Source organism: Carcharodon carcharias, chromosome 2 (genome assembly GCF_017639515.1).
Source record: "Carcharodon carcharias isolate sCarCar2 chromosome 2, sCarCar2.pri, whole genome shotgun sequence".
NCBI lineage: Eukaryota > Metazoa > Chordata > Chondrichthyes > Lamniformes > Lamnidae > Carcharodon > Carcharodon carcharias.
Genome location: NC_054468.1, coordinates 215,107,920 through 215,135,126, shown reverse-complemented (window position 1 = coordinate 215,135,126; position 27,207 = coordinate 215,107,920).

The following is a 27,207-nucleotide window of genomic DNA, read 5'->3' as shown; positions in this document are numbered from 1 at the left end:
CCATGATTTCAATCTAGTTTTCAGCAGGTTTTTTGAAACGCTGTCAGACATATCCTAGAGCTAAGCAAATGGCTGGACATGGCAACAATATATCATTTGTAATATCAGCATTAGAACAGACTTACGTCAGCACATTGGATGAACGAACAATCATTAATGCTTTTGCAAGGTTGGTGTTGAAACCACACATAACTGTCACATCAACACAAAAGCAGGGACAGGTGAACCAAGTACAAAAACTTTGTGAGCGTACAGAGAACTATGCAAAGTGCAAAGTGCTGTAACATGATCAGAGAGAAGGCAACTGGGACTGAGAAAAGATAAGATTAGCTTTTTTTACACACACAAAGCTTCAGTGAGGTCCAGCACCGTTCGCAACTCCTCACAAACTGAAGCAGTCCATGTCCAAATGCAGCAAGACCTGAACAATATCTAGGCTTGGACTGACAAGTGACAAGTAACACTTGCGCCACACAAATGCTAGGCAATGACCATCTCCCACAAGGGAGAATCTAACCATTGCCCTTGACATTAGTGGCATTGCCATTGCTGAATCCCCCAATATCAACAACCATTGACCAGAAACTGAACTAGACTAGCCGTACACATACTGTGGCTACAAGATCTGTTCTGAGGGTAGGGACCTGTGGCGAGTAACTCACCTCCTGAATCCCCATAGCCTGTCCACCACCTAGAAGGCACAGGCCAGGAGTGTGATGGAATACTCTCCACTTGCCTGGATGAGTGCAGCTCCAACAACAGTCAAGAAGCTTGACACCATCCCGGACAAAGCAGCCCGCTTCATCGGCACCCCATCTACAACCATTCACTCCCTCCACCACTGACACGCAGTGGCAGCAGTGTTACCATCTACAAGATGGATTGCAGGAACTCACCAAGTGGGGGTGGGAGGATGGGGGTCACAGTTGAACAGTGTAAGTGGCCTCAAGATGGGAATGGGTGAGGTATACATGGGCCATAGGCACATCCACTTTAAAATGTTCAGAGGCTAACCAATGGTCATGCACCAGAAGCACGGCGCGATCAAGGAAATAGGGTAGTTGAGGAGGCTTGTGAGGGAGGGAAACCTGAACATGAGGCTCCTCCAGGATGACGGGAGGGTTTCAATACTCACACTGGGAGGGTCCAAGCTGGTCTGGCAGTGAGAGTTCTGCACTACCATCTTCCAACCGGCAGCAATGGCACAATGCTAAGTTAAAATTAGGAGAAGCTCTGCCGGTGAGGGCTCTGTGGCGGATTGGAGGGCAAGTGCACGCACTGGAGGGGCTGATTACAATGGCATGCAACTGAACTGTGCATTCCCAAATGGGGAGAGAGGCACAGCTGAGACATAATAGAAACCTTTCAATGCTAGTGCAGGGAATCAGGAAAGTGAAGCAATGATGCCCATTCATGCGAGACTAATACTGCAAAGTGGCACTAATCGATCTCCTTGTTTTAACCCCTTGTTCGCAGAATGGAATTTCCACAGAGCAATAACGAACTCCTTAGCAATTGGGCGAATGGACAAGCTCCAGAAGCCTGTTAGAAAGTTGGGGTGAGACGATTCACTGAAGAGAAGCTTCAGGCCCCCCTCAAATAATTTCACTTCCTAAATGAAGTGCAGGGAATGAGGCAAGAAGTAGAGCAGGCACCATGGTATCACACCTGATTGACAGCAACACAGCTCATCATAAAAAGGAGGCATACACAAGAGATGTGAAATGGGTGCCTGGTGTGATTCCATTTACATTTGTGTTTATCACGTACATGTTGTGAACACCCATGCCACCCCTGTGCTAAATCTTTTTAACATTCCTAACCCTACTGCTACATCTTGGTGCTTCCTCAACAGCCACAGTGGAGGTAGAGACAGCCTGCTGACTGCTGCGTCCTGTTGCCTGTGATGACCTTGGCAGGTGTCCTCTGGAGGACCGAGACCTGGAGGGCCCCAGCCTGTTTTGTAAATAGAATCGCACCAAGCACCCATTTCACATCTCTTGTGTATGCCTCCTTTTTATGATGAGCTGTCAATCAGGTGTGATACCATGGTGACTCCTCTACTTATTGCCGCTATCAGTATCATGGGCCTCTCGTCTATGTGGTGTACTTCCATGTTGCCAAAATGTGTGTCCCTTTTGCACATTATTCCCAACAATAATGATGTCACAATCTTAATGTTAACTGTGCTTGTGGAATGAACCTTGTTCACAGGCTTTGCAGGGTCATGTCATCTTTATTCTTGGCTGTGTAAGATTGAGGCAAAGGTGTTCTCCTATCTTGTCTGCATTCTTGAAAGGTGAAGGTGTAGTGTACAAGAAAACATGTGTTCTCACATGGAGAAGCATCATATATCATGCACTGGCTGAAATCTAGGTGCCCCCACCCCTCTCATAGCTGCTGTTGGATACCACCAAGGGCTACTGCAGTGGAGTAATATTCTTGCAGCAATACAGGACCGATGCCCTGGACCAAGGTCTCCAAAGCAGCCACCAAGCTGCCAGCCTGTTTTGGGTGTCCTGCTGTGACAGGTGCACCGTCCTTGGCCTGTGGAGCTGGAGGTGATAGGGTCATGGGAGATGGGGATTTGGATCAGCCAGAGTGTCCCGGAGTCACCTGGTTGGCCCTGGGATGTGCAGCTGCTGATCCTCCTCACTATGGGTGCCCAAGGGCCACTGGCTGAAATCTAGGTGCCCCCACCCCTCACATAGCCGCTGTTGGATACCACCAAGGGCTACTGCAGTGGAGTAATATTCTTGAAGCAATACAGGACCGATGCCCTGGACCAAGGTCTCCACAGCAGCCACCAAGCTGCCAGTGTTGACCTCAGCGCGTTGGCATTCCAGCAATATCACCTCAGACTGAAGGCAGACGGACTCTTCCATCATACGTTGCAATCTGAGGAATACAGCTGACATTCCTTTCTGATATTCCCTTGACTGTCACTGCAGCTCCAGCAACCGATTTAGGACCGAGTCCTGAGGCTTATCATCTGACTTGGACTCAGCTGAATTGTGGTCTGCTGTAGTCCTCCAAGTGCCAGCAACCTCGGATGTTGTTGCCTCTGCCTGCTGTGGTCCAGATTGTGTGCTGTGCTCACTAGATCGTGACCCCGAATCCGCTCTAGATCCAAGTCCCACCGAGGTGTGAGTCTCGGCGCTGGTGGAGGGTGTGGGTGAGCACTGTGACGGGTCATCTGTGGTGCTCTCCTCTGGTTCCTAATCTGAGCTGTCCTAGGGGCTGGAAATGAGGCTTACGGGCGCTGTCAGGCGCTTTCCAGAGATGCCTGTGAGAGAAAGGAGAGATAATTAGTGCACGGCAGGCGACTCTAAAACAGGACAAAGTACTCAAAGTCTGATGGGTGAGCTGGTGCAGGATCCTCACTTGTACATGTGCCACCAACCTCACCATCAGCACAGGCATGGTTGATGTCCTCTCCGGCCAGCTCAATGGCTCAATTCTCGAACTCTATGAGGATCTTGATGTTGGGCACTCCGTCCTGGTCTGGGACCTCTCCCTTTTATTGTGCGTGAGCTTATCCTCCATAAAGACAGACGGAGAGAGTGTGAGCAAGGCGTATGCCAGGGCAGATGATAAGGACACCTGGCACATGTAGGTAGTGAGGGGAACCATGAACGGGATGAGGACGTGATCTCCAGAGTAGATGAGCCCAGATGGAGATGCGAGGGTGTGTGAGAAAGTGAGTGGTGATGTCCCTTGAGCTGGCAGTGAGTGAGATGCCAGTGAATGTGGAATGGGCTTGTGAGTGTGTGAGTTGAGAGTGATGAGATGGTTGCCTTCCCTGGCGGAATGGATGAGATCATTCATTGCCTTCCTGCACTGAGTGGCAGACCCCTTCTGGAGCATATTGCCACTGACCACCACTGCCACTGCTTCCCAAGCTAGATTGGTCACCTTGCTAGACCTCGTGAGGCCAGAGCGGGCATAGGGGACATGGCAGAGCACTAGACTGCATCCAGCAGGCTCTCCAGTGAGGTGTCATCTGAACTTGGAGGCTGCCGTCTTCTTGGGTTTCAGGGCCGTGTCTTCAGAGGAGAAGTTCTAGGCTGCTGACATTGAGAAGGCTCTGCGTGGCTGCATTTTAAAATGGCGCCCAGAGTGAGGAAGTAGTGAGCTGATGATGGGGCAGGCAAATCAGAGCCAGCGACCCAACATGCTTCCTGTGCGTGCATAATTAATTGGGGAGAGTGGACAATACAGTGCAAAAACTCACCATTGCGGCCAGTGGGTAGAACGCTGTTTTTCACCCCTGCTCCTGCACTTAGTGCTACGGGGGACAATCCTGCCCGTAGGTTTATCACAGGTCACTGTAAGTCAGAGTTTTTACTTCTGGGCCATAGATCTTCTCGACAGCGTTGAAGAAACCACGCCTGTTGTTAGTGTCCACGAGTTGTTGGATCTCCTGCATTCTTTCTACCCACCTCTTATTCTTTGTTGCAAGTTTTATGCTGTACTGCTGCCTTCAGCTTTCTATAAGACTGTTGCCTTTCTCTTCAGGCGTGGTAAGTCAATGAAAGCTTTATGCTTACTCTCGATTAGGGCCTGTACCCCCTGGTCATTTTTGTCAAACCAGTCACGATGTTTCCTGGTAGAGAGATCAAGGACTATTTTGCAGGTACTTTTTATGGTGGACCTTAGGGTCGACCAGGCATTATGGGCACGCTGTAGCTCCTGGTGACTGGAGGTTGAGAGGTTGGCTATGAGGCGCTGAATGAGAAGAGCCACCTTTGGGATCTTTCAGGCCTTCAATGTTAATTTTCTTGCGACATTGCTTCTCTGTTGTGTTTGTTTCACTGGCTGCACAGGGTAATACCATTTTAATCGCATGCACTAATTTTAGTAGAAAATCCCTTATACACACACACACACACACACACACATTTACAAAGTACAGATGAATGTACTTCACATGTGTACATATACCTAACAAACTACCAATCAGTAGCCAAGGAAGTAAAACACTCACAACGATCAATAAACATTCACACAGTCTTTTTTCACTAACCTAGGCACAAAAAAAGTTAAAGTACACATTGATACACGGTGCAAATATGGGTACTGAGATCATATACCCAACAATAGCCTATTAATTTTTAATTTATTAATCATATGCAATTAGCCAAATCTGGATTCCCAATTAGCTACATATAGCAGGTGGCTAAAGTATTGGACAATACTGTCCTGGATTATTGACTAGTCCATATTTTTAGAATTTGACCAAATCACTTAGGGATTTTTCTATTCTTAGTCTTTGCTCCCCAGTGCATTCTTGTTTTCCTAAATGTTTTCTGTTTATTCACCTAAATCACAATGGAAAATCAACAGATCAGATCATGTTATGAGCTGCCAATGATAAGATCACTTCACAAGTACAGCACCAGTTAGGGATGGCTGCTTTCACTGAAAACACATACAGAGCGGATTAGGTACCATTTAGCAAATATGTAAACCAAATACACTCAAAGCAGAAAACAAATAATCACATTTAAAAGTGCAAATTATGCATAATTTAAAAAGAAAACTAAAATGGGAGGATTATAAAATGTTACAAAATAAGGATGAGTGAGTGCAGGTGGATTAGAACGACAGAGGGCATACTTTGAGAGATCAGCTTGTGGATAGAGCAGAGATCGATGTCAAAAACTGGAAAGAGATCAAACAAAATGAGACACCATTAACTCACTTTGAGTACCCAAGAATTCCAATTTTAGAAATTGGAGTCAAGGCTCTTAATCTTGATGATAATCAGGCAGAGCAATTTAAAAAGACCTTTTCTGAACATTGACAATGGAAGGATCCTGTTCTCAAGTTAAGCCAAGAAGACAAATGGAAGAATAGCATTTTAACGCAGACCCAATAAAAGATTTACAGACAGTAACTTAAATACACTGAAGAGAGCAAAGCTGTTTTAAGACTCTGCAATGTAAATAAGCTCAGAGAATCAGTCCACATAAGTTGGCCTCGCTGAGCTAGTTCAGATCCTGAGAAATGTGGATTGGCAAAAGCAGAAATATTTCTATGTGAATTCTCATTCCATTCACTTTCAAATTTTGAAAGGTCATCCACGTAAAATGTTAACCAGTTTCTTGCTCCCCTGATGCTGCCTCAGCTGTTGAGTACATGTCATAGTGTAATCTAAGGCTTTTTTTATGCATTCATGGGATGTGGGCATCACTGGTTAGGCTGGCATTTATTGCCCATCCCTAATTGCCCATGAGAAGGTGGTGGTGGGCTGCCTTCTTGAACAGCTGCAGTCCATGTGGAGCAGGTACACCCAGAGTGCTGTTAGGGAGGGAGTTCCAGGATTTTGACCCAGTGACTGTGAAGGAATGGTGCTAAATTTCCAAGTAAGGATGGTGAGTGGCTTGGAAGGGAACTTGCAGGTGGTGGCGTTCCATGTGTTTGCTGTCCTTGTCCTTCTAGATGGTAGTGGTCATGGGTTTGGAAGGTGCTGTTTAAGGAGGTTTGGTGAGTTGCGGCAATGCATCTTGTGGATGGTACACACTGCTGCCACTGTGCATGGGTGGTGGAGGGAGTGAATGTTTGTGGATGAGGTGCCAACAAGCGGGCTGCTTTGTCCTGGATGGTGTTGAGCTTCTTGAGTGTTGTTGAAGCTGCACTCATCCAGGCAAAAGGAGAGTATTCCATCACACTCCTGACTTGTGCCTTGTAGATGGTGGCCAGGCTTTGGGGAGTTAGGAGGTGAGTTACTCACCACAGGATTCCTAGCCTCTGACCTGCTCTAGTGGCCACAGTATCTATATGGCTAGTACAGTTCAGTTTCTGATCAATGGTAACCCCCAGGGTGTTGATAGTGGGGGATTCAGCGATGGTAATGTCATTGAATGTCAAGGGATGATGGCTAAATTCTCTTTTGTTGGAGATGTTCATTGCCTGTCACTTGTGTGGCGCAAATGTCACTTGCCACTTGTCAGCCCAGGTATTGTCCAGGTCTTGCTGCATTTGGATATGGACTGCTTCAGTATCTGAGGAGTCACAAATGGTGCTGAAGATTGTGCAATAATTAGTGATCAGGCCCACTTCTGACCTTACAATGGAAGGAAGGTCATTGATGAAGCAACTGAAGTGGGTTGGGCCTAGGACACTACCCTGAGTAACTCCTGCAGTGATGTCCTGGAACTGAGATGATTGACCTCCAACAACCACAATCATCTTGCTTTGTGCTAGTTATGACTCCAACCAGCAGAGAGTTTTCCCACTGATTCCCAATGACTGCATTTTCACCTCACCTCTTGAGTTCTGGTCTTTTGTCCATGATTGAACCAAGTATGTAATGAGATCAGGAGCTGAGTGGCCCTGGCGGAACCAAAACTGAGCATCAGTGAGCAGGTTATTGCTAAGCAAGTGCCGCTTGATAGCACTGTTGATGACCCCTTCCATCATTTTACTGATGATCAAGAGTAGACTGATGGGGTGGTAAATTGGCCAGGTTGGATTTGTCTTGTTTTTTGTGTACATAACTGGGCAATGCTCCACATTGCCAAGTTGATGCAGTGTTGTGGCTGTACTGGAACAGCTTGACTAGGGGCGTGGCAAGTTCTGGAGCACAAGTCTTCAGTACTATTGCAGGAATGTTGTCAGGGCCCGTAGCCTTTGCAGTATCTTGTGCCTTCAGCCATTTCTTGATATCATGTGGAGTGAATCGAATTGGCTGAAGACTGGCATCTGTGATGCTGGGAACCTCCGGAGGAGGCCGAGATGAATCATCGACTTGCGCTTCTGGCTGAAGATTGTTGCAAATGCTTCAGCCTTATCTTTTGCACTGATGTGCTGGGCTCCCCCACCACTGAGGATGGTGATATTTGTGGAGCCTCCTCCTCCAGTTGTTTAATTGTCCACCACCATTCACGAGTGGATGTGGCAAGACTGCAGATCTGATCCGTTGGTTGTGGAATTGGTTAGCTCTGTTTATCACTTGCTGCTTATGCTGTTTGGTATGCAAGTAGTCCTGTGTTGTTGTTTCACCAGGTTGACACTTCATTTTTAGGTATGCCTGGTGCTGCTCCTGGCATGTCCTCCTGCACTCTTCATTGAGCCAGGGTTGATCCCCTGGCTTGGTGGTAATGGTAGAATGGGGGATATGCCGGGCCACGAGGTTACAGGTTGTGGTTGGGTACAATTCTGCTGCTGCTGATGGCCTACATAGCCTCATGGATGCACAGTCTTGAGTTGCTAGGTCTGTTCAAAATCTATCCCATTTAGCACAGTGGTACCCACACAACACAATGGAGGGTATCTTCAATGTGAAGCCGGGACTTCACTTCCACAAGGACTGTGCGGTGGAGACTCCTAATGATATTGACATGGACTGATACATCTGTGGATGCAGGTTGGTGAGGATGAGGTCAAGTATGTTTTCCCTCTTGTTGATTCCCTCACCAGCTGCTGCAGACCAAGCCTAGCAACTCTGTCCTAGTAGCTTCGATGCCATGCAAAGAATTTTATAAGTTGACCTGAGCTGATGCAATGGTTGGGACAACAGAACTGGGTCAGAGTTCTAGGTTAGGGAGAGAAATATAACAGGAACATTCTAGTAAATAAAGAGGAACTGTTTCTAGTAATAGAAGGGTCAGCAGCCAGCAAACACAAAAGAAACAGAGGAGATGAGAATTTTTTTTATGCAGCAAGTTCTGATCTGGAATTCACTGCCTGAAATGCTAGTGAAAGTAGATTTAATAATAACTTCCAAGGGAAATTGAAAAAAAAACATGGAGAAAGAAAAAATTGCTCTTGGGTATGAGCAGAGGAATGGAATTAAATAGACAGTTCTTTCAAAGAGCCAGTATAGCCATGGTGGGTCAAATGATCTCCTTCAGTGCTGTATCATCTATGATTCTATGACTTCATTACTACAAAGGTTTGGCTAAAAACAATAAAATTAATAATGGAAAAAAGGCTTCTGTACCCAAGTGTTGAAAATTTCCATAACTTTTCTCTTGCCATCAAACCTTGGGATAATTGAAATTAAAAAACACATTGAGAATACAGATACTGCACAAATAAATAAAATATAGAGCTGTAAATTGCATGCATATGTCTCTTATGAACTGGAGAGATGGAGAGCAAGATAACCATGGTAACCAATGAACTACTGATCTCATGAAACAATAATAGAGCTCCATTGGGACCTGAATTTGTCTGTTTTTTTTAATCAAAATAAAATAGAGGGACCGGGTATCTTCGAAGAAGTTCCATCTGCCTTTAGCAAGGCACAGAGCTCTCTCACATGCAATAGAGTCTGTTCAGAGTGCAATCTACTCTTTGACAAACAGCTCTTTTGGATCTTAGCAGTATCTTAGAGCTACACAATTAAGAATCTTTTTTCTTTTCAGCAGTTAGAACTATATATGTGTGTTTGTGTTTGTGTGTGTGTGTGTGTGTGTGTGTATGTGTCTGTACCTTTTGTTTATCAAATTGTAAGCTGTACTGGGGGTGGAACATTCTTCCATATTTTTCCACTTATTGTCAACATGAAGAACTCCCAGGTCAACTATAGCATGTGCTAGATGCAGGAAAAAGTTCATTCCGCACTTCCACAACAAAAAGCCACAACTCTAACCTTAGAAGAGCACACTCAGTTCTACCAGTGTGACATCTCACTTCTCTATGTCAACCATATTTATAGCCTGAACAAGTGAAACTAGTGTTAGAATTATAGGTTGTTCGTGTTCTGTATAAGCATCCAGTTGAAACTAGAATGAAGCAGCCCAATTATTCAGCATTTCTCCTCGTAGATTCAGGCCTTGAATTTCCTCTATTGGTTATGTCATTGTTACATCACAACTCATCAACAGGGTGAGTGACACGCAAGCATCCTGGAGTGATTTATTGGGCCAGATTTTCCTGGAATGTGGTTAGTTAGGTCTTTACCTATACCTTTCAGCTCCATATTTTTGCACCCTAACTTAATGTAAGTATGAGCGGATAATGGTGTGTTGTGGACAAAGACGCATCTGGGACCTTATTGAACAATTGGACCAACAGTCTACCTCCTTAACCAATTAGATTTAAAGATTGAGAAAGAAAAATAGGAATGACAGAGTAGGATGAATTAAAGCCAAATCAGATACAGAGTGAGAAATAGAAATAAAGTGAAGGAAAAAAAAATTGGATCAAGACAGAGAGAGCAAAGAGACAGAAGCAAAAGTGAGAAACAAGTTCCAAATTTGACATTTTTAGAATCTCTAACAATTTACTACATGTAAAAATGAGACCCAGCATTTAAAATTGATCCCTTACTGGATGGGACAGATTGACTGGCATTGCAATAACAAGTACTTTGTCATTTATAGATTACTATGCAATTACTTATGAATTTTGGTGTTAGCTGTGCCATTGGGCAGCACAACATTGCAGCAGGACAGAAGTAATACACTGGATTTCTCTGATGAAGATCTCCAATTCCTTCTCCTAATGATCCTATGTAGCAGTGAATCATTAGTCAGTTTTCCTCCTCATTAATATCACTAAACCATTAGTTACAATTTCTTTTCATTAATATCAATGAATCATTAGTCAGCTTTCCTCTTTATTAATATAGGTAAACCATTAGTCAGCTTTCTCCTTATTCACCATTCCTTCTCATTGATTTCAATAAACCTTTATTATTAATATCAGTAAAGCATTGGTCAGCATTCCTCCTTATTGGTAGCAGCAGTATCAGTACCACCAATTGGCATTTCTGCTCATTAATGCAGTATCAATAAACCGTTATTCAGCTTTCCTTCTTATTAATGTCAATAAATTATATTCCTCTTTAATGACTTAGTGTTAGTAAATTATTAGTCAACACTTACTCTTAGATCATATCAGTAAAGCATTAGCCAATGTTCTGCCTTATAACCTTCATATTAGTAAATGATTAACCAACATTTCCTGCTCATGGCATTAGAGTAAATAAGAAGATAAAAATATAAGATATACAGCAGACCATTTGGTCCCTCAAGCCTGCTCCACCATTCAATAAGATCATTATTGATCTGATTGTGGCCAGAACTCCACTTTCCTGCCTGCCTCTCATAACTTTTGACTCCGTTGTCAGTCAAAAATTTGCCTAACCCAGCCTTGAATATATTCAGTGACCTAATCTCCACTGTTCTCCAGGGTGGAGAATTCCAAAGATTAGCGACCCTTTGAGAGAAGAAATTCTTCCTCATCTCCCATCTCAAGTGGGAGACTCCTTATTCTGAAACTGTGCCCCTAGTTTTAGATTCCCCCATGAGGAGAAATATCCTCTCAGCTTCTAACCTGTCAAACTCCCTCAGAATCTTATATGTTTTAATAAGATCACCTCTCATTCTTCTAATCTCCAATGAGTACAGGATAAACCTGTTCAACCTTTTCTCATAAGACAACCCCTTCATCCCAGGAATCAACCCAGCGAATCTTCTCTGAGCTGCTTCCAATGGAAGTATATCTTTTTTTAAATAAGGAGACTGAAAATGTAAGCAGTACACTAGAGGCAGAATTTTGCCCTGGGCGGGGGTGATTGGCGGGGGCAGAAGGGGGCAGTCAGGAAGCTGACCACCGCTCGTGATTGGCACCACACCACAATTTCATGCTGGCAGGTGGGGGGAGGAGGGTGAGTGGGCTGAGTGCAAACTTCACGCATGCGCACATATGAGTGCTGCATAATCTCCCTGAGGCATTGAGCTGCCTCAGGGAGATCAAGAAAGAGGAAAAATAATAAAAGTGTAATGAAACATGTCCCCTCATGTGACGCCGCCACATGAGCAGGGACATGTTATTAATTAAATTTAAAAACTTTTATTTTATTATTACTTGCTTTTGGAAACCTCATCCTGTCCGTGGATGAGGTTTCTAAAAAAATGCAAAGGCAGCTTGGCCATTTTGCCTGCCCGCCAACCAAAGGTTGGACGGGCGGCGAAAAAATTAATTTAATTGATTATTTAATGCCCTTAACAGGCCTTTTAGTTGTCGGTGGGTGCACTGCCAAGTCCGGCGCACACCCGCCGACCAAACTGCCGCGCAACTGCGTGTTGACTTCAGCACACTTGGCCGACTTAAACATGTGTCATTTCACACTCAAGCAGGTCGCCCACCCGCTGAGCGAAAATTTCTGCCCTAGATGTGGTCTCGCCAATGCCCTGTACAATTGTAGCAAAACTTCCCTCCATCTCCCTTACAATAGAGGCCAACATTCCACTTGCCTTCCTAATTACATGCCATATCTCCATGTTAACTTTTTATCATTCATGTATGAGGACACCCAGATCCCTCTGTATCTCAGCATTTTTGCTGTCTCTCTTTATTTAAATAATATTCTGCTTTTCTGTTCTTCCCTGCAAAGTGGACAACCTCGCATTTTCTCACATTATGCTTCACCTGCCAGATTTTCCGCACTCACTTAATCTATTTATATCCCTTTACAGACTCTTTGTATCTTCCTCACGACTTACTTTCCTACCTATCTTTGTGTAATCAGCAAATTTTGCTTCAATACACTCAATCCCTTCATATCCTGCTGCTATTTCCTTAATAATGGTGTTTTGCAGGTGTTATGCCCAGTAAAGGCAAGTCATATTCATAACTTTTAAAAATGAACTTTACTCAGTGTGGAATCTTATTAAACTGACCTTTCTTTTAAAATGGACAAGATGTGTTGCAAAAGATACCTGCTGAAGATTACCTGACCTTATCTGTGAATTCAAAAACTACCACAATGTTTTGCAAGAACATAAGGATATATTCCAAACTAAGAGGTGTCAAGTACCCTATCCTGAGACCCTCCAAAATACATTCCTGAATTGAATGGGTGTTTCTGAAACAAAGATTGTGATTGTCTCAACCCCCTCAGGATGAATGTCTTCAAACAATAAACCAGGTTGTGGCTAATCAACACAAGACCACCACCATATTTGGAAAAGGGACCGGTGAGAAGCCACAAGATAGGGAAGCCATGTTGGTCTCCCTTTTAATCTTGAAGTGCTGTCTGCAGAAAGACACAATAGCAGCAGAAAGGGCTTATGCCTTAAGAACCAGAGCCTGTAATGTTGCAAGGTCACCAAACCTGTTCCTTTTTTGGGCCCATCAATATAGCAAACTGACCTCCTGGTAACAAGACTACAAGAAGCTAACTTTGTGACCTTCAGAGACAGAATCCTGAAAACCACTTTGGCACGTGCCTCTGGCTGTTGAACTTACCTAAACTACACTTCAGGAGTAAAGACATCTTTTCCATGAGGCCTGCAATGCATGTTTTCTGGTGCAGGACAATCATGTGAATTATGAACTATTCATTTTGTTTATAACTTGTAAAAGTGCACTATTCTCTTCTGTACTTGCCTTGAGCATATTTGTGTGTGTGACTATGTGAGTGAATGCTGTGGCATTAGATTTTGGGGGAGCGCATGAATAAAAATCCTCTTTATTTAAAGTAATGAAAAGATTGCTGCTGGTTATTCAAATTGTTCACACACTCAAGGTTTAAGAAATACACACACCTCCCTTTCAAAAGCTTACTGATTTACAGACAGCAGGGAAGGGAACAGATATTTCTGTAGTTCTCTCTCATCTTGTCTATAACACAGGAATGCAGATTGGAGAGTAGGGTGTGGGGTTCAGCATGTCTGATTTGCAGTACCCCTGATTATCTGTTTTAAAATTAATTAACAGAAAATCAGAAGCATGGCAGTTGGAGCACTAATTTCCACACCTAGTTCTCCAGCCCACTGTCTAATCAAGCATGGTACCACGCCAAAATGTACTCTTTAGTGTAAATCAACATTCCTCCTCTTCAGTCAATTGCTCCTTCTCATCAAATTTCCTTTCAATTTAATTCACTCCGAAATTCTTTAGCATCAGATTTTTCTTATATAAAATTATTATTGTCTAATGATTATTAAGCTATTGTCTATTGCACGCTCTCAGTCTTTGAACTGTTTCTCCTGTCACCATAGAATCATAGAATGGCTACACATAGAAGGAGACCATTGGCTCATGAAGCCCATGCAGGCTCTCTGCAACAGCAATCCAGCTAGTCCCATTTCTCCACCCTTTCCTCATAGCCCTATAATTTCTTCCCCTTCATGTATTCATTTAATTCCTTCCTGAAAGCCTCGATTGATTCTGGCCTCCAATACCCTTTTGAATAGTGCATTCAGGATCATATCCACTTGCTGCGTAAATAAGTTTTTCCTCATGTTTCACAGAATCACAGTGCAGAAGAGGCCCTTCGGCCCATCGAGTCTGCACTGACACATGAGAAACACCTAACCTACCTACCTAATCCCATTTACCAGCACTTGGCCCATAGCCTTGAATGTTATGACGTGCCAAGTGCTCATCCAGGTATTTTTTAAAGGATGTGAGGCAACCCACCTCCACCACCCTTCCAGGCAGTGCATTCCAGACCGTCACCACACTCTGAGTAAAAAGGTTTTTCCTCACATCTCCCCTAAACCTCCTGCCCCCCACCTTGAATGTAAGCCCCCTTGTGACTGACCCTTCAACTAAGGGGAACAGCTGCTCCCTAACCACCCTGTCCATGCCCCCCATAATCTTGTACACCTCGATCAGGTTGCCCCTCAGTCTTCTCTGCTCCAAAGAAAACAACCCAAGTCTATCCAACCTCTCTTCATAACTTAAATGTTTCATCCCAGGCAACATCCTGGTGAATCTCCTCTGCACCCCCTCCAGTGCAATCACATCCTTCCTACAATGTGGCGACCAGAACTGCACTCCAACTGTGGCCTCACCAATGTTCTATACAACTCCAACATGACCTCCCTACTTTTGTAATCTATGCCTCGATTGATAAAGGCAAGTGTCCCATATGCCTTTTTCACCACCCCACTATCATGCCCCTCCATCTTCAGAGATCTATGGACACACATGCCAAGGTCCCTTTGTTCCTCAGAACTTCCTAGTTCCTTGCCATTCATTGAATACTTCCTTGTCAAATTACTCCTTCCAAAGTGTATCACCTCACACTTTTCAGGGTTAAATTCCATCTGCCACTTATCTGCCCATTTGACCATCCCGTCTATATCTTCCTGTAGCCCAAGACACTCAACCTCACTGTTAACCACCCGGCCAATCTTTGTGTCATCCGCAAGCTTACTAATCCTACCCCCCACATAGTCATCTATGTCGTTTATATAAATGACAAATAATAGGGGACCGAGCACGGATCCCTGTGGTACGCCACTAGACACTGGCTTCCAGTCACTAAAGCATCCTTCTGTCATCACCCTCTGCCTCCCACAACTATTCCAATTTTGAATCCACCTTATCAAATTACCCTGTTTCCTATATGCCTTTGCCTTCTTTATAAGTCTCCCATGTGGGACCTTGTCAAAGGCTTTGCTGAAATCCATGTAAACTACATCAACTGCACCACTCCCATCTACACACCTGGTCACCTCCTCAAAAAATTCAATCAAATTTGTTAGGCATGACCTCCCTCTGACAAAGCCATGCTGACTATCCCTGATCAAACCTTGCCTCTCCAAGTGGAGATAGATACTCTCCTTCAGAAATTTCTCCAATAGTTTCCCTACCACTGCCATGAGACTCACTTGCCTGTAGTTCCTGGCTTATCCCTACAACTCTTCTTAAATAGCGGAACCTTTGGTTCTTTTGTCAATCACCCTAAATCGGTGTCCCCTGGTCCTTGACTCTACCACCAATGGAAACAGTTTATCTTTATCTACTCTGCCTAGAAACCTCATGATTTTGAACACCTCTATCAAATCTCTTCTCAACTTTCTTTGCTCTAAGGAGAACAACCCCAGATTCTTCAATCCATTCACTATACTGCTTTTTACAAAATGTACTCTTTGAAATATTTATATTTTATATTTTTGTTGTTTTTGTCTCTTCAATAAATTTTCTCAACGTCATAGCATTGATCGCCAGAGATAAGCGTGGCAGCTGGGAAGCCACTGCTCTAGATCTTGTCTCTGTTACTAATGATGGCCTGTAGCCATTGGAGTTTAGAAGAATGAGAGGTGATCTTATTGAAACATATAAGATTCTCAGGGCACTTGAAAGGACGGATGTTTCCACTTATGGGTGACACTAGAGCTAGGGGACACAGTTTAAAAATAAGAGTCTGCCATTTAGGATGGAGATGAGGAGATTTTTTTTCCCTTGGAGGGTCATTAGCCTGTGGAATTTTCTTCCGCATGGAGCAGTGGAGGCTGAGTCATTGAGTATATTCAAGGCTGAGTTAGATAGATTCTTGAGTGACAAGGGAGTCAAGTGTTACAAAGGGCAAACAGGAAAGTGGAATTGAGGCCACATTCAGATCAACCATGATCTTATCAAATGGTGAAGCATGCTCAAGGGGCTGAATGGCCTACTCCTGCTCCTAATTTGTATGTTTGTATGATTTGGAAACGTGCAAGAGCAACCCAGAGTGATTCATTTCTCAATTCTCCATTGAATCACCTGTAATACAGAATTGGCTGTAAACACATGGCTATGTTTACAACATATTTCTACTGAGCAAAATGTTTAATTACTTCTGGCAAATAATTATCCTCAAGAGAATCATGTTTGAATCAGCAATGACAAAATTAATCTGAGGCCATATGAAATGCAGCCAGACACAGTAAAAAGGTTGAAGACGCTTTTAAATCCCATGATTTAGATCACACATATAACTCGTAGTCACACAGTCATGTAACTAGGGGTTCCCCCACTTGTACATTGGGAAAATGGAAGTCATCTTGTTTGACTTTTGTCAAGATCTGTATGATTAGCCTCCAACTTCAGCAACCAGCTCCCCCCTCACCCCTGCCATAAGCTTCTTGTTTTTGCTGAAACCAGCAGTGCAAAGTTATTTGACACGAGCTATGCCTCAAATATCACATTTCATCCATTACCAAGGTTGTTTATTTTTACGTCAGGGATGTTCATTAAAAATAAAATCTTTGCCTATATGTTTTTACGTTGTATGTGTCTCTTCTAATGTGCTTCTTCACAAATTTCAGCTCATTCAAAGCTCCCTTATCTGTCTCTTGTCCTACACCAAGTCAGTCACCTGTCATCCACCTCATCCTCACCACTTACATACTTGTCCTCCCTGTCTCCTAATATATCAAATTCACATGGTTTGCTTCATTTCAAATCCTTCACCCTTTTTATGTAACTGCTGCTGGTGTTACATACAAGAATCTATCCTCTTATTCTTGTGTATTTCTCACTCTCCTTCCGTTCCAGCATTAGAGGCAAAGCCTTACGCCATCTCAGCCCTAAACATTGGAACTTCTCTCCTAAAACTTTCTGCCTTGATATCTTTAAAAGCATCCTCAAAACCTAACTAATCTTTCAGTTATTCTTACCTTTGGAAATTCTGCTTGGTGTTTTTTTTTAAGAAGCACCATGAGACACTAACACAGTTTAATAAGAAGTGCGGGAGAGCAGGCCAAGAGCAGCAGCACAACGCATACCTAAAAATGAGGTGCCAACCTGGTGATGCAACACCACAAGACTATATGCATGCTAAACAATGGAAGCAGCATGTTATATAGATAGAGCTAAGTGATTCCACAACCGATGGATCAGATAAAAGCTCAGCAATCCTTCCACATCCAGTCGTGACTAGTGGTGGACAATTAAACAGCTAACCAGAGGAGGAGGCTCCACTAACATTCTCATGCTCAATGATAGCATAACCTAACACATCAATACTAAGGAACAAGGCTGAAGCATTTGCAAGTATCTTCAGCCACAAGTATCAAGTGGATGACCTGTCTCAGCCTCCTCCTGAGGTCCCTTTCATTCCAGATGCCAGTCTTCAGCCAATTTGATTCACTCCACATGTTATCAAGAAACAGCTGAAGGCACTGGATCCAGAAAAAAGGCCTTTGACCAGGACAACATTCCAGCTGTAGTACTGAAGATTTGCATTCCAGAACTAGTGGCGCCCCTAGCTGTTCCATTACAGCTACCCAGAGTTGTAGCTGTGGAAAATTGTCTAGGTGTGCCCTGTCCACAAAATGCATGACAAATCCAATCTGGCCAATTACTGCCACATCAGTTACCTTCAATCATTGCAAAGTGAAATTGACAGTGCTGTCAAGCAGCACTTACTCAGCAAAAATCTGCCGAATGATGCTCAGTTTGGGTTCTGCCAAAGCCACTTGGCTCCAAACCTCATAACAACCTTGGTCATACAGAACGTTTGAGGTTCACTGATTCTGTATCTGGTGAAAATAAACCAAACATGGACAAAAGAGCTGAATTGAAGAGGTGATGTGAGATGAGAGTGTTTGCTCTTGACACCAAGGCAGCATTTGACTGTGTGTGGCTTCAAGGGGGCTTTAGCAAAATTGAAGTCAATGGGAATCAGGGGGAACATTCTGTACTGGTTGGAGTCATGCCTAACACAAAGCAAGATGACTGTGGTTATTAGAGGTTAACGTCTCAGCCCAGGACATTGTTGCAGGAGTTCCTCTGGGTAGTGTCCTAGACCTAACCATCTTCAGCTGCTTCAGCAATGACATTCCTTCCCTCAAAAGGTGAGAAGCATGGATGTTCGCTGAAGATTGCGGTGCTCAGTGCCATTCATACCTTCTTAGATACTGAGTCCATGTCCGCATGCAGCAAGACCTGAACAATATTTCCAAACACTCTTTTCAGGTGAAGCAACAATTTCCTTGCACTTCTTTCAATTTAGTTTACTGTATTCACTGCTCACAATATGGTCCCCTCTACATTGGGACACCAAATGCAGATTGGTTGACCGCTTTGCAGAACACCTCCACTCAGTCTGCAAGCATGACCCCACACTTCTGGTTGCTCGCCATTTTAATTCACTACCTTGCTCTCATGCTCACATTTCTGTGTTCGGCATGGTGCTGGGTTCCAGTGAAGCTTAACGCAAGCTTAAGGAACAGCACCTTCCTTCCGATTAGGCACTTTACAGCCTTCTAGACTCATACATAACTCATATTTAACTGGATCAGCCAACTAAATATAATGGCTACAACAGATGACAGAGATTGTGGATTCTGCTGTGAGTAATTCATCTCCTCACCCCTCAAAACCTCTCCACCATCTACAAAGAACAAGACAGGAGTATGTGGAATATTTTCTACTTGCCTGGATAAGTGCAGCTCCAACAACACTCAAGAAATTCAACACCATCCAGGACAAGCAGCCCGGTTGATTGGAACCCCATCTATCATCTGAGACTTTCACACTCTCCATCATTGGCGCACAGTGACAGTAGTGTGTACCATCTACAAGATGCACTGCAGCATTTTGCCAAACCTTCTTCAACAGCATCTTTCAAACCCCCTGACTTCTACCACCCAGAAGAGCAAAGGCAGTAGATACAGAGGAACACCACTGCCTGCAAGTTCTCCTCCAAATCACACACCATCCTGACCTGGAAATTTATTACTGTTCCTTCACTACTGCTGGGACAAAATCAAAACTCCCCCCCTAACAGCACTATGGTTGTACCAACACCACATGGACTGCAGCAGTTCAAGAAGGCAGCTCACCACCACCTTCTCAAGGGCAATTAGGTATGGCCAATAAATTCTGGCCTTGCCTTTGATGCTCAGGTGCCACAAATGAATAAGATAAATAAATAAACGGTAATTGCTGTTGTAACAGTACTAGCCACAAATCCCCAGCTTTCTTGCTTCACATTATCAAGAGGACATTTAGACCTCATTTTTATTTCAAGGAAACTAAATTCAAACAGCAAAAATCAATCAGTTTGTTTTATAACTCACTTGTCCTCCTGGATGAGGATGTCAAAAAGGATTGAAAAACAATTGGTCTGCATTACCTGAATTGTTAATACTTAGGAGTGAGTGCAAATCTGAGCTTGAAACCTGAGTGGGTTCAAACTTGGGCAGTCAAGGAAATCCGAGCTTTGGTAATTCCAACTCTGGATAAATGGTGATTTTCTTTCTTTTCTCTAATGGCAAAATGGAATATTGGAGTTCAGCCAAGTCTTCAGTAGACTATTTCAACAACGGAGGGAATTATAATTTTACTGCCTTTGGATTAAACTCAAAAGGGGCCTAAATTTGGCTCAGAATCAATGGGGTGCTATTCCCTGTGCAATTATTCTTTTTAACATTTGAGGTTTATTTTGTTGAATTGTTCCTTTCAAAAGCTTTTACTTTACAATATATATTGGTGTACACTATTACACTTTCATTAACTTATTAAGAACTTTAAGCTTTCACATCTGCACAATGTGTCCTATTAATGCAGTCCATTAGAACAATTCATAATCTTCCTTTTGATCCTGTTATGCAGCTTATCCAAGGCCTTGTTTCCATGGCAACTGAAACTAAAGAGAAGAAGCAATGTTCTGATCAGGGTGACAGCTCAATCAGTGTTTAAGGAGACTTCCTTCTGCTGTTGAGAAGAATAGCAACGACTGCTGAAAGGCCCTGAAGATTTTAAAGGAGCTTCGTCCAAACTCCCTTTTATATCACCAGAATCCCAAGCACATTGTCTTCAAATAATGATCCTCCTGAGAAAGCCAGTTGGCTGATACTGTATTAAAGTTAGCAGCAAAGAGTTTGACTACCATGACATATTCTTTAAACGCAGTTAAGGTCTGTTTTAAGAATGTAATTTTCACATAAGTATGTTTTCAAGAAGATATCACTGCCCACAATCTTTCTTATTATAAAGATTGCTCTTTGAGCATTCTCATATCATTTATATGATTTTGTCAGATGTGTCTACAGCACAGAAACAGCCCATTCAGCTTATCTAGTCTAAGTCAGCGTTTATCCTCTGCACAAGCCTGCACACACCCTTCTCCATCTAATCCTATCAACATAACCTTGTATTCTTTTCTCCTTATGTGCCTATGTAGCTTTCCCTTAAATGCATCTATGTTATTTACCTCAACTACTCCTTATATTGGCTGATTCCACATTTGTGGCACTCTGGGTAAAGAGGTTCCTCCTGAATTTCCTATTGGATTTATTGGCAACAATCTTATATTTATGGCCCCTAGTTTTGAAATGCCCTGTGATTGAAACTATTTTCTCTATGTCTACCCTATCAAACCTGCTTATCATTTTAAAGACCTCTGTTGCTGGACCCCTTGTTAGCGTCCATCTTACTGAAATATTTAAAGTTCTATTTTTATAACTAACCGAAAACAATTCTGTTCTGAGCATTAAAGGTTTAAACAAAATGACATCACCCATTCCCATTGTCTTCCCCTCCCCCCGCAACACACATGTATTACACACTAAATAGTACTGTCAGTTGTGAGCTATTTACATCATTACATTCCCACCACTACATCCATAATGATTAAGGACTCCGCCAGGCAGTGTGAGGTATGAATTAGGTAGATTAATTACCTTCAGGTGAGTTTAGTTAAGCTTTCTACTCAAATGTCTCTTCACATACCATGGGTAAGTCTTTTGAGTACAAACACGTTTCCATCTGTTTTTCAGATGAAGTTACATTGTTTTGCCATTGTGAGATTTGAATTCTTGATCTTGGGGTTACCAAGCCCAGTACCATAACCACTTGGCTATTTAGGCCAAGCAACATACCATGGGTAAATTGAGCAAGCCCACTAGGGAAATTATTGGAGCTGCCTGTCACTTTTACCTCTGAGTAATGAAGATTGTTTTCAGCTTTGAAAACACACAGCTCTTCTCCATCATGTTGTACCTACCAAAATAACATTCTGTAAATTTGTGAGGATAAACATTGGAAGATAAATTTCAAGAAGTTCAAAGCAAGTTTGTAACTTTACAATAAAAACAAAAAATGCTAGAAATAGTCAGCAGGTCTGGCTGCGTCTGTGGAGAAAGAAAGAGAGTTAAAGTTTCAGGTCGATGACCTTGCATCAGAACTGTTCAGATATCTGCCCTCCTCTAATTCTGGCCCCTTTTAGTGCGTTTGCAATTTCAATCATTTCACTATTGTTGGCCATGCCTTCAGCTGTCCAGAGCTGTCTTGAGTTTTGGAATATCCCCCCTAGACCTCTCCTCCTCTCGACCTCACTATTCTCCTTTAAAACACTCCTTAAAATCTATGTCTTTAAACAAGCTTTTCTCATGTGTCTCAGTGTCATACACATATTTTGTTTAATAGCACTCCAGTGATTTTTTTTTTAGATTTCTAAATAACAATTACATAAAGGGATATGGGGATAGTGTGGGGAAAAGGCATTGATGTGGATGACCAGCCATGATCGTATTGAATGGAGGAGCAGGCTCGATGGACTGAATGGCCTACTGCTGCTCCTATGTTTCTTCATGTGATCACTGCAACGTGCCTACAGGACCACGTACAGCTCTTATCAAGCACAAAATAAATTAGGTAGCATACAGTTTGGTGACAGAATTTGAAACAAAATTATACCTCCCTGGCCCACAGTTCTTTCCAAAAACACCACCAGCAAATCATTTAGCGCATTGAAACTTGTAACAGCACTAACATTCTTTAGTACAAACTTTCAGTGTTGGGATTTTGCAAAGGATCTTCATTTTTATGGTTTTTTACAGGAATTTATTTTCACTGGAGCAGAGTGTAGAGAATAGAGCATTGTGAACTGAGGTATGAAGGAGGCATTCATTTGAGCAATGGTTAAAGTGAAAGATCTGTTTGACATCTTATTCATTACATTCCACATGCCAGCAGGTTCTTCCAAAGTAATGTATCTAGGGAAAATCAGTCCTGCTTGTGGACAACCTATGGTCAAAGTTCAGAATCTAATTTTTTTTCCTGTTGGTTTCAAACAAATACAAACTATGATTCAGGATTCTGTGGGTTATCAGAACTCTTATAAAGTCATTTTCAAAGTAACATGGAAGGGGTGGTGTAATTAAATTTGGGAGGAAATCTTTAAAACCGCAGCAGGTTTTCGCTAAAACAAATTGTTGTACTCAGGACTAGTGTTGGAAATTCATCATAAGGGGGTAGGTCCAACAAACGAAAGATCTCAGATATTGTAACGGCTTTGCTGTTGTTTTAAAAATATCTTTTTGTTACATAGTCTGTTTATAAAGGTGAAAGGAACTTTATTAATTTATGCAGGACTATGGTTAAGCTCCACACTAGAAGTAAAATTCATGAAAAGACCTGGACCTTTACATTAACACCCACAATGAGTGAGAGAGGCCCAGAGATCGGACATGGGGAACACGTCCTGAACATTTTTCTTCCCAATATCTATTTTACACCCAAAAATTGGCAAAACCGAAGTTGGATTTCTTCTCCCACCATATCCACTATAGTGCTTTGCTCAGCAAGTTTCAGAAAGAAAGAAATTTTGCAGATTTGTTAAGTAGACTGGAGTTTTTGTTGACACCGATTATAGCTGATCTGTGAAAGGATTAGAGTTGATGGGTCAAATGGCCTTTTCTTATTTTCATACTTTCTTATGATTGGATTAACTGATCTTTGTTTCAGTCATTATGTTACAATGGATTATTTACATGTCAGAGTGTATTAATACATTATGGCACTTTTCCTCACAGAGTGACAAACCATCATAACTCACCAGTGGCCCCTTTTAATGTACAGTTGGTTACTATGCTTTTTACCCTTTCTTATCATTAGAAAAGGAAAAACAATGTGTTTTGAAGAATAGAGTTTCAATAAAAATCATTATGCTGTTCAAAAAGTGATACTTCATTGATTTAACATGAGTTACAATATTACATGCCAATTGGCAGTTTGCAAAGTGGGGCATGATCTTTGGGGTTTTTTGCCTTTTCTTTAAGTTTCAAAACATTTGTAATTGGTAGTTTGCAGATGCTGTGATTGTGTTTAAAAGCATGAATTCTAGACATGTTTTACTTCATGAAACATGACAGCATCAGATTTCCCTGTCAATGTGATTTAAGCTGTTAAAGGCTGTTGGCACCAGTTCAATCAGCATGTTTGCTGCTCTATCCTACAGCTAGTGCTGATGTAAAGTGGTTCTCTTTCTTTTATTGCAGATTGCGGCATTGTCTTAATTTTCGTCCTGTGCTGGTTAGTCCAGCTTTTGAAGGCCATAAAGCAAATATATGCTGTGTCACTCATTGTCCATTATTGAAGCAGATATCTTATTCATTCTTTAGAACATAGGTAATTCAGGGAGTGAATTATTTTCTGCACTGTTGCTCCCCGCCCCCACTGCACGCCCCTCCCCCATCAATTTAGTGCTATATACCTAGTTAAAGAAAACATAATCCGCAGGCAAGTTGGTCACGCAGACACCAGATTGTCTACCTCCCAACTGGATGGCCATGAGCTTAAGCCCGAGGGTTGCCCGTCATCTTCACATCAATGTCGAAGTGTCACCATCCTTTCACAAGATGGAACAGCACATTAAACCCTATAAAACTAAGATGATGTCTATTATAAATGATGAGAGATTGGGTGGTCAGCCTGAAGCAGCACTACAACTAAACAACACTGAACTGAAAAATGTAGACAAATTCTGCTACCTGGGGTTAATGGTCTCAAGTGACATGAAGTTTGATGAGGAGGTATTGGTAGTGCTGCTATGGAATTTCGAAAGCATCAGGCAAGAGCCTGGAAAAGCACCAAATTCACAATTGCCACATAACTAAGAATTGATAATGCCTGCATTCTAAGCAGACTGCTGTGCGATGCTGAAACTTGGAATATATATCAGAAGCAGGAACACAGATTGAATTAATTTCACGTGTTGCTTGAGAAAGATCCTTGGGATGCATTGGCAGTGTAGGGTCCGCAACACAGAAGTACTACATATTTCTAACGTAGAAAGTATCATATTACTCAAGCAACATTTACGATGATGACTAGGCCACATTGTTAGAATTGATCAATTCAAGTAGAACAATTGAGCAGTCAAAACTAAAATGCAAGGACCCATAGAAGCAAGACATGGGTTTGATTTAATGCAGCCTGTTATGGTGGGAAACATGGCGGCTGGGCCCACTTAATCACAGGAGAGCATTCCCCCCAGCCCCCACCTCACCAGCCCACGCTTGGTCTCTTGGTGGCAGCAAAACTCCCCCAATTTAGTCGGAGGGCAGAAGGGTCTGAAGCAGGATTCCGAGTTGTTGGCAGCATGATGTCAATTAGGCTTATTAATGAGCCAATTATCATGAATGAGCCCACCATTATCCCTGAGCCCACCACAATTTAGTGGTAGCTCATGGATTAAATGGGGGCTGCATGGCTTTCCCACACCTTCCAGAGGCTGCCCAGAAAACCCTGTTGGGTCTGCCAGCAGCCTGTCAGGGGATGGGGAGACGAGTGGGGAAGGACGGTCCCTCGTAGTCGCACACTCTGTGCTTGATCAAGGGATCCAGCATCTGGAAGCAGGGGACCCGCAGAGAAACCCCCCCCTTGCCCTTGCATCTGACTCCTCTGTACCTCTTTCCCATGACTCCCATCCCATGACCCACATCCCATCTTCCCCTTTGGTATGGGGTCCATGATGATCCTGAACCTCTGGTGGGTACATTGCTGCCAGCTACTACTGCTTCTGCTGTTTCTGGCAGCATGAGGAGTTGCAGCCTCCGATTGGCCAGCAACTCTCGGCAGAGAACTTCTGCTTCTGGGGTCCTCAATGGCAGGGAAGGCCCAGTGATGGTCACTTAAGTGCCTGAAGGGCACTTGATTCCGTTGAGCCTCTCCCAGGGGGTCCCCCTGCACAACACCTATCCCCCCATTGATTAAGATCAATAGCAAGATCCTGGAAAATATGGACCATATTCCATGTCTTGAGTGCCTTCTCTTGGCGAAGACAGACACAGATGACAAAATCCATCATTGCCTCCAATGTGCCAACTGAGGAAAAGAGTTTTTGAGGACCAGGATGTCAAACCCAAGACTAAGGTCATGGTTTACCAGGTAGCAGTGATCCCCATGTTCCTATATGCTTTGGAGATTTGGACAAACTACATCTGGTACCTCAAAACACAAGAGATGTACCATCAGCACTGCCTGTACAAGATTCTCCAAATTTAGTGGCAAGAAAGGCGGTCCAACAGCAGAGTCCTTTCCCAAGTCAACATGCTCAGCATCAAGGCACTAATCACTCAAAACCAGCTTCACTGGGAAGGACATGTCAATCATATGCCTGACACCAATCTCCTGAAGCAACTGCTCAACTTGAAACTTGGTCATGGCAGGAGATTCCCAGGAGGACAATGGAAACACTTTAGGGATGTCCTCAAAGCATCACCTAGAGGTCATACATCCCTGCCAACTCATGGGAGTCCCTAGCTTATGACCAAACAAAATGGAGAAGGTTCAATCAAGAAGGCACCGAACACATCGAGAGATTCATTGGGAACACACAAAGGCAAATTTGAAGCATCGGAGATAACACACAAACCTCTCAATACCTCATCCACACAACCCTCCAAGTACCACCTGCCCCACATGTGACACAGTTTGCAGACCCATCAAACCGGAGTGGAAGAAAATCATCCTCAATCTCGAGGGACTGGCTAAGAAGAAGAAGAAAAGTTATAGATTAGAGTTAGGTGTGGGTCATCTCACTGTTGAAGAGGCCTAATATAAGGAGAAAGATAACTAAAATGGGTCATTCAATTTCTTTTGAAAATAGAATAATTGACAGCTGGGTTTGAGTAGCCAGGAGAGACATAAAGGACTTATGATGGATGAAATAATTCTAATTATATTTGATCTTTATTTGTAACATTGTCATCTTGTAGATAATTGATTTTTAAAACACTTCCAGCATACAATTGCAACATGGTCCTTAATGTACAGCACATATGAATACATTTTATTGGTCTGAAAATAGCAGCACAAATCCCATTGAACTTTGCATTTCAATTCGCTTGATGTGAATACACACATGACAACAGTGTTGTGCAATGTCAAATGGGTCATTGAGCAACAACGTGCTAACACATTAACAGTGGGAGGGCTGGCACATAAACATTAGGAATACTGGAACTTGCAGCTGTTGCCCTGGCTGTGTGCAAATCAGCTTCAGTATTAAACAATGCTGGTGATTATCAGGGTGCACTGAACCTATTAACCCTTTACTATCAGTGGAAAACATTGTTTTCCTCTTCAGCTGAAGCCTTTTCTGAGGTTAGGGTGAAGGGTTAAACAAAGCTGGTGATTTTAAGAAAGCAATGACCTGAATTTGTCTGTTTTCAGGATCCAGTAAATATGATGCCTGAATCAGTTGTACATAGCTAAGGTTAAAAATGAACTCAAATATTTTGT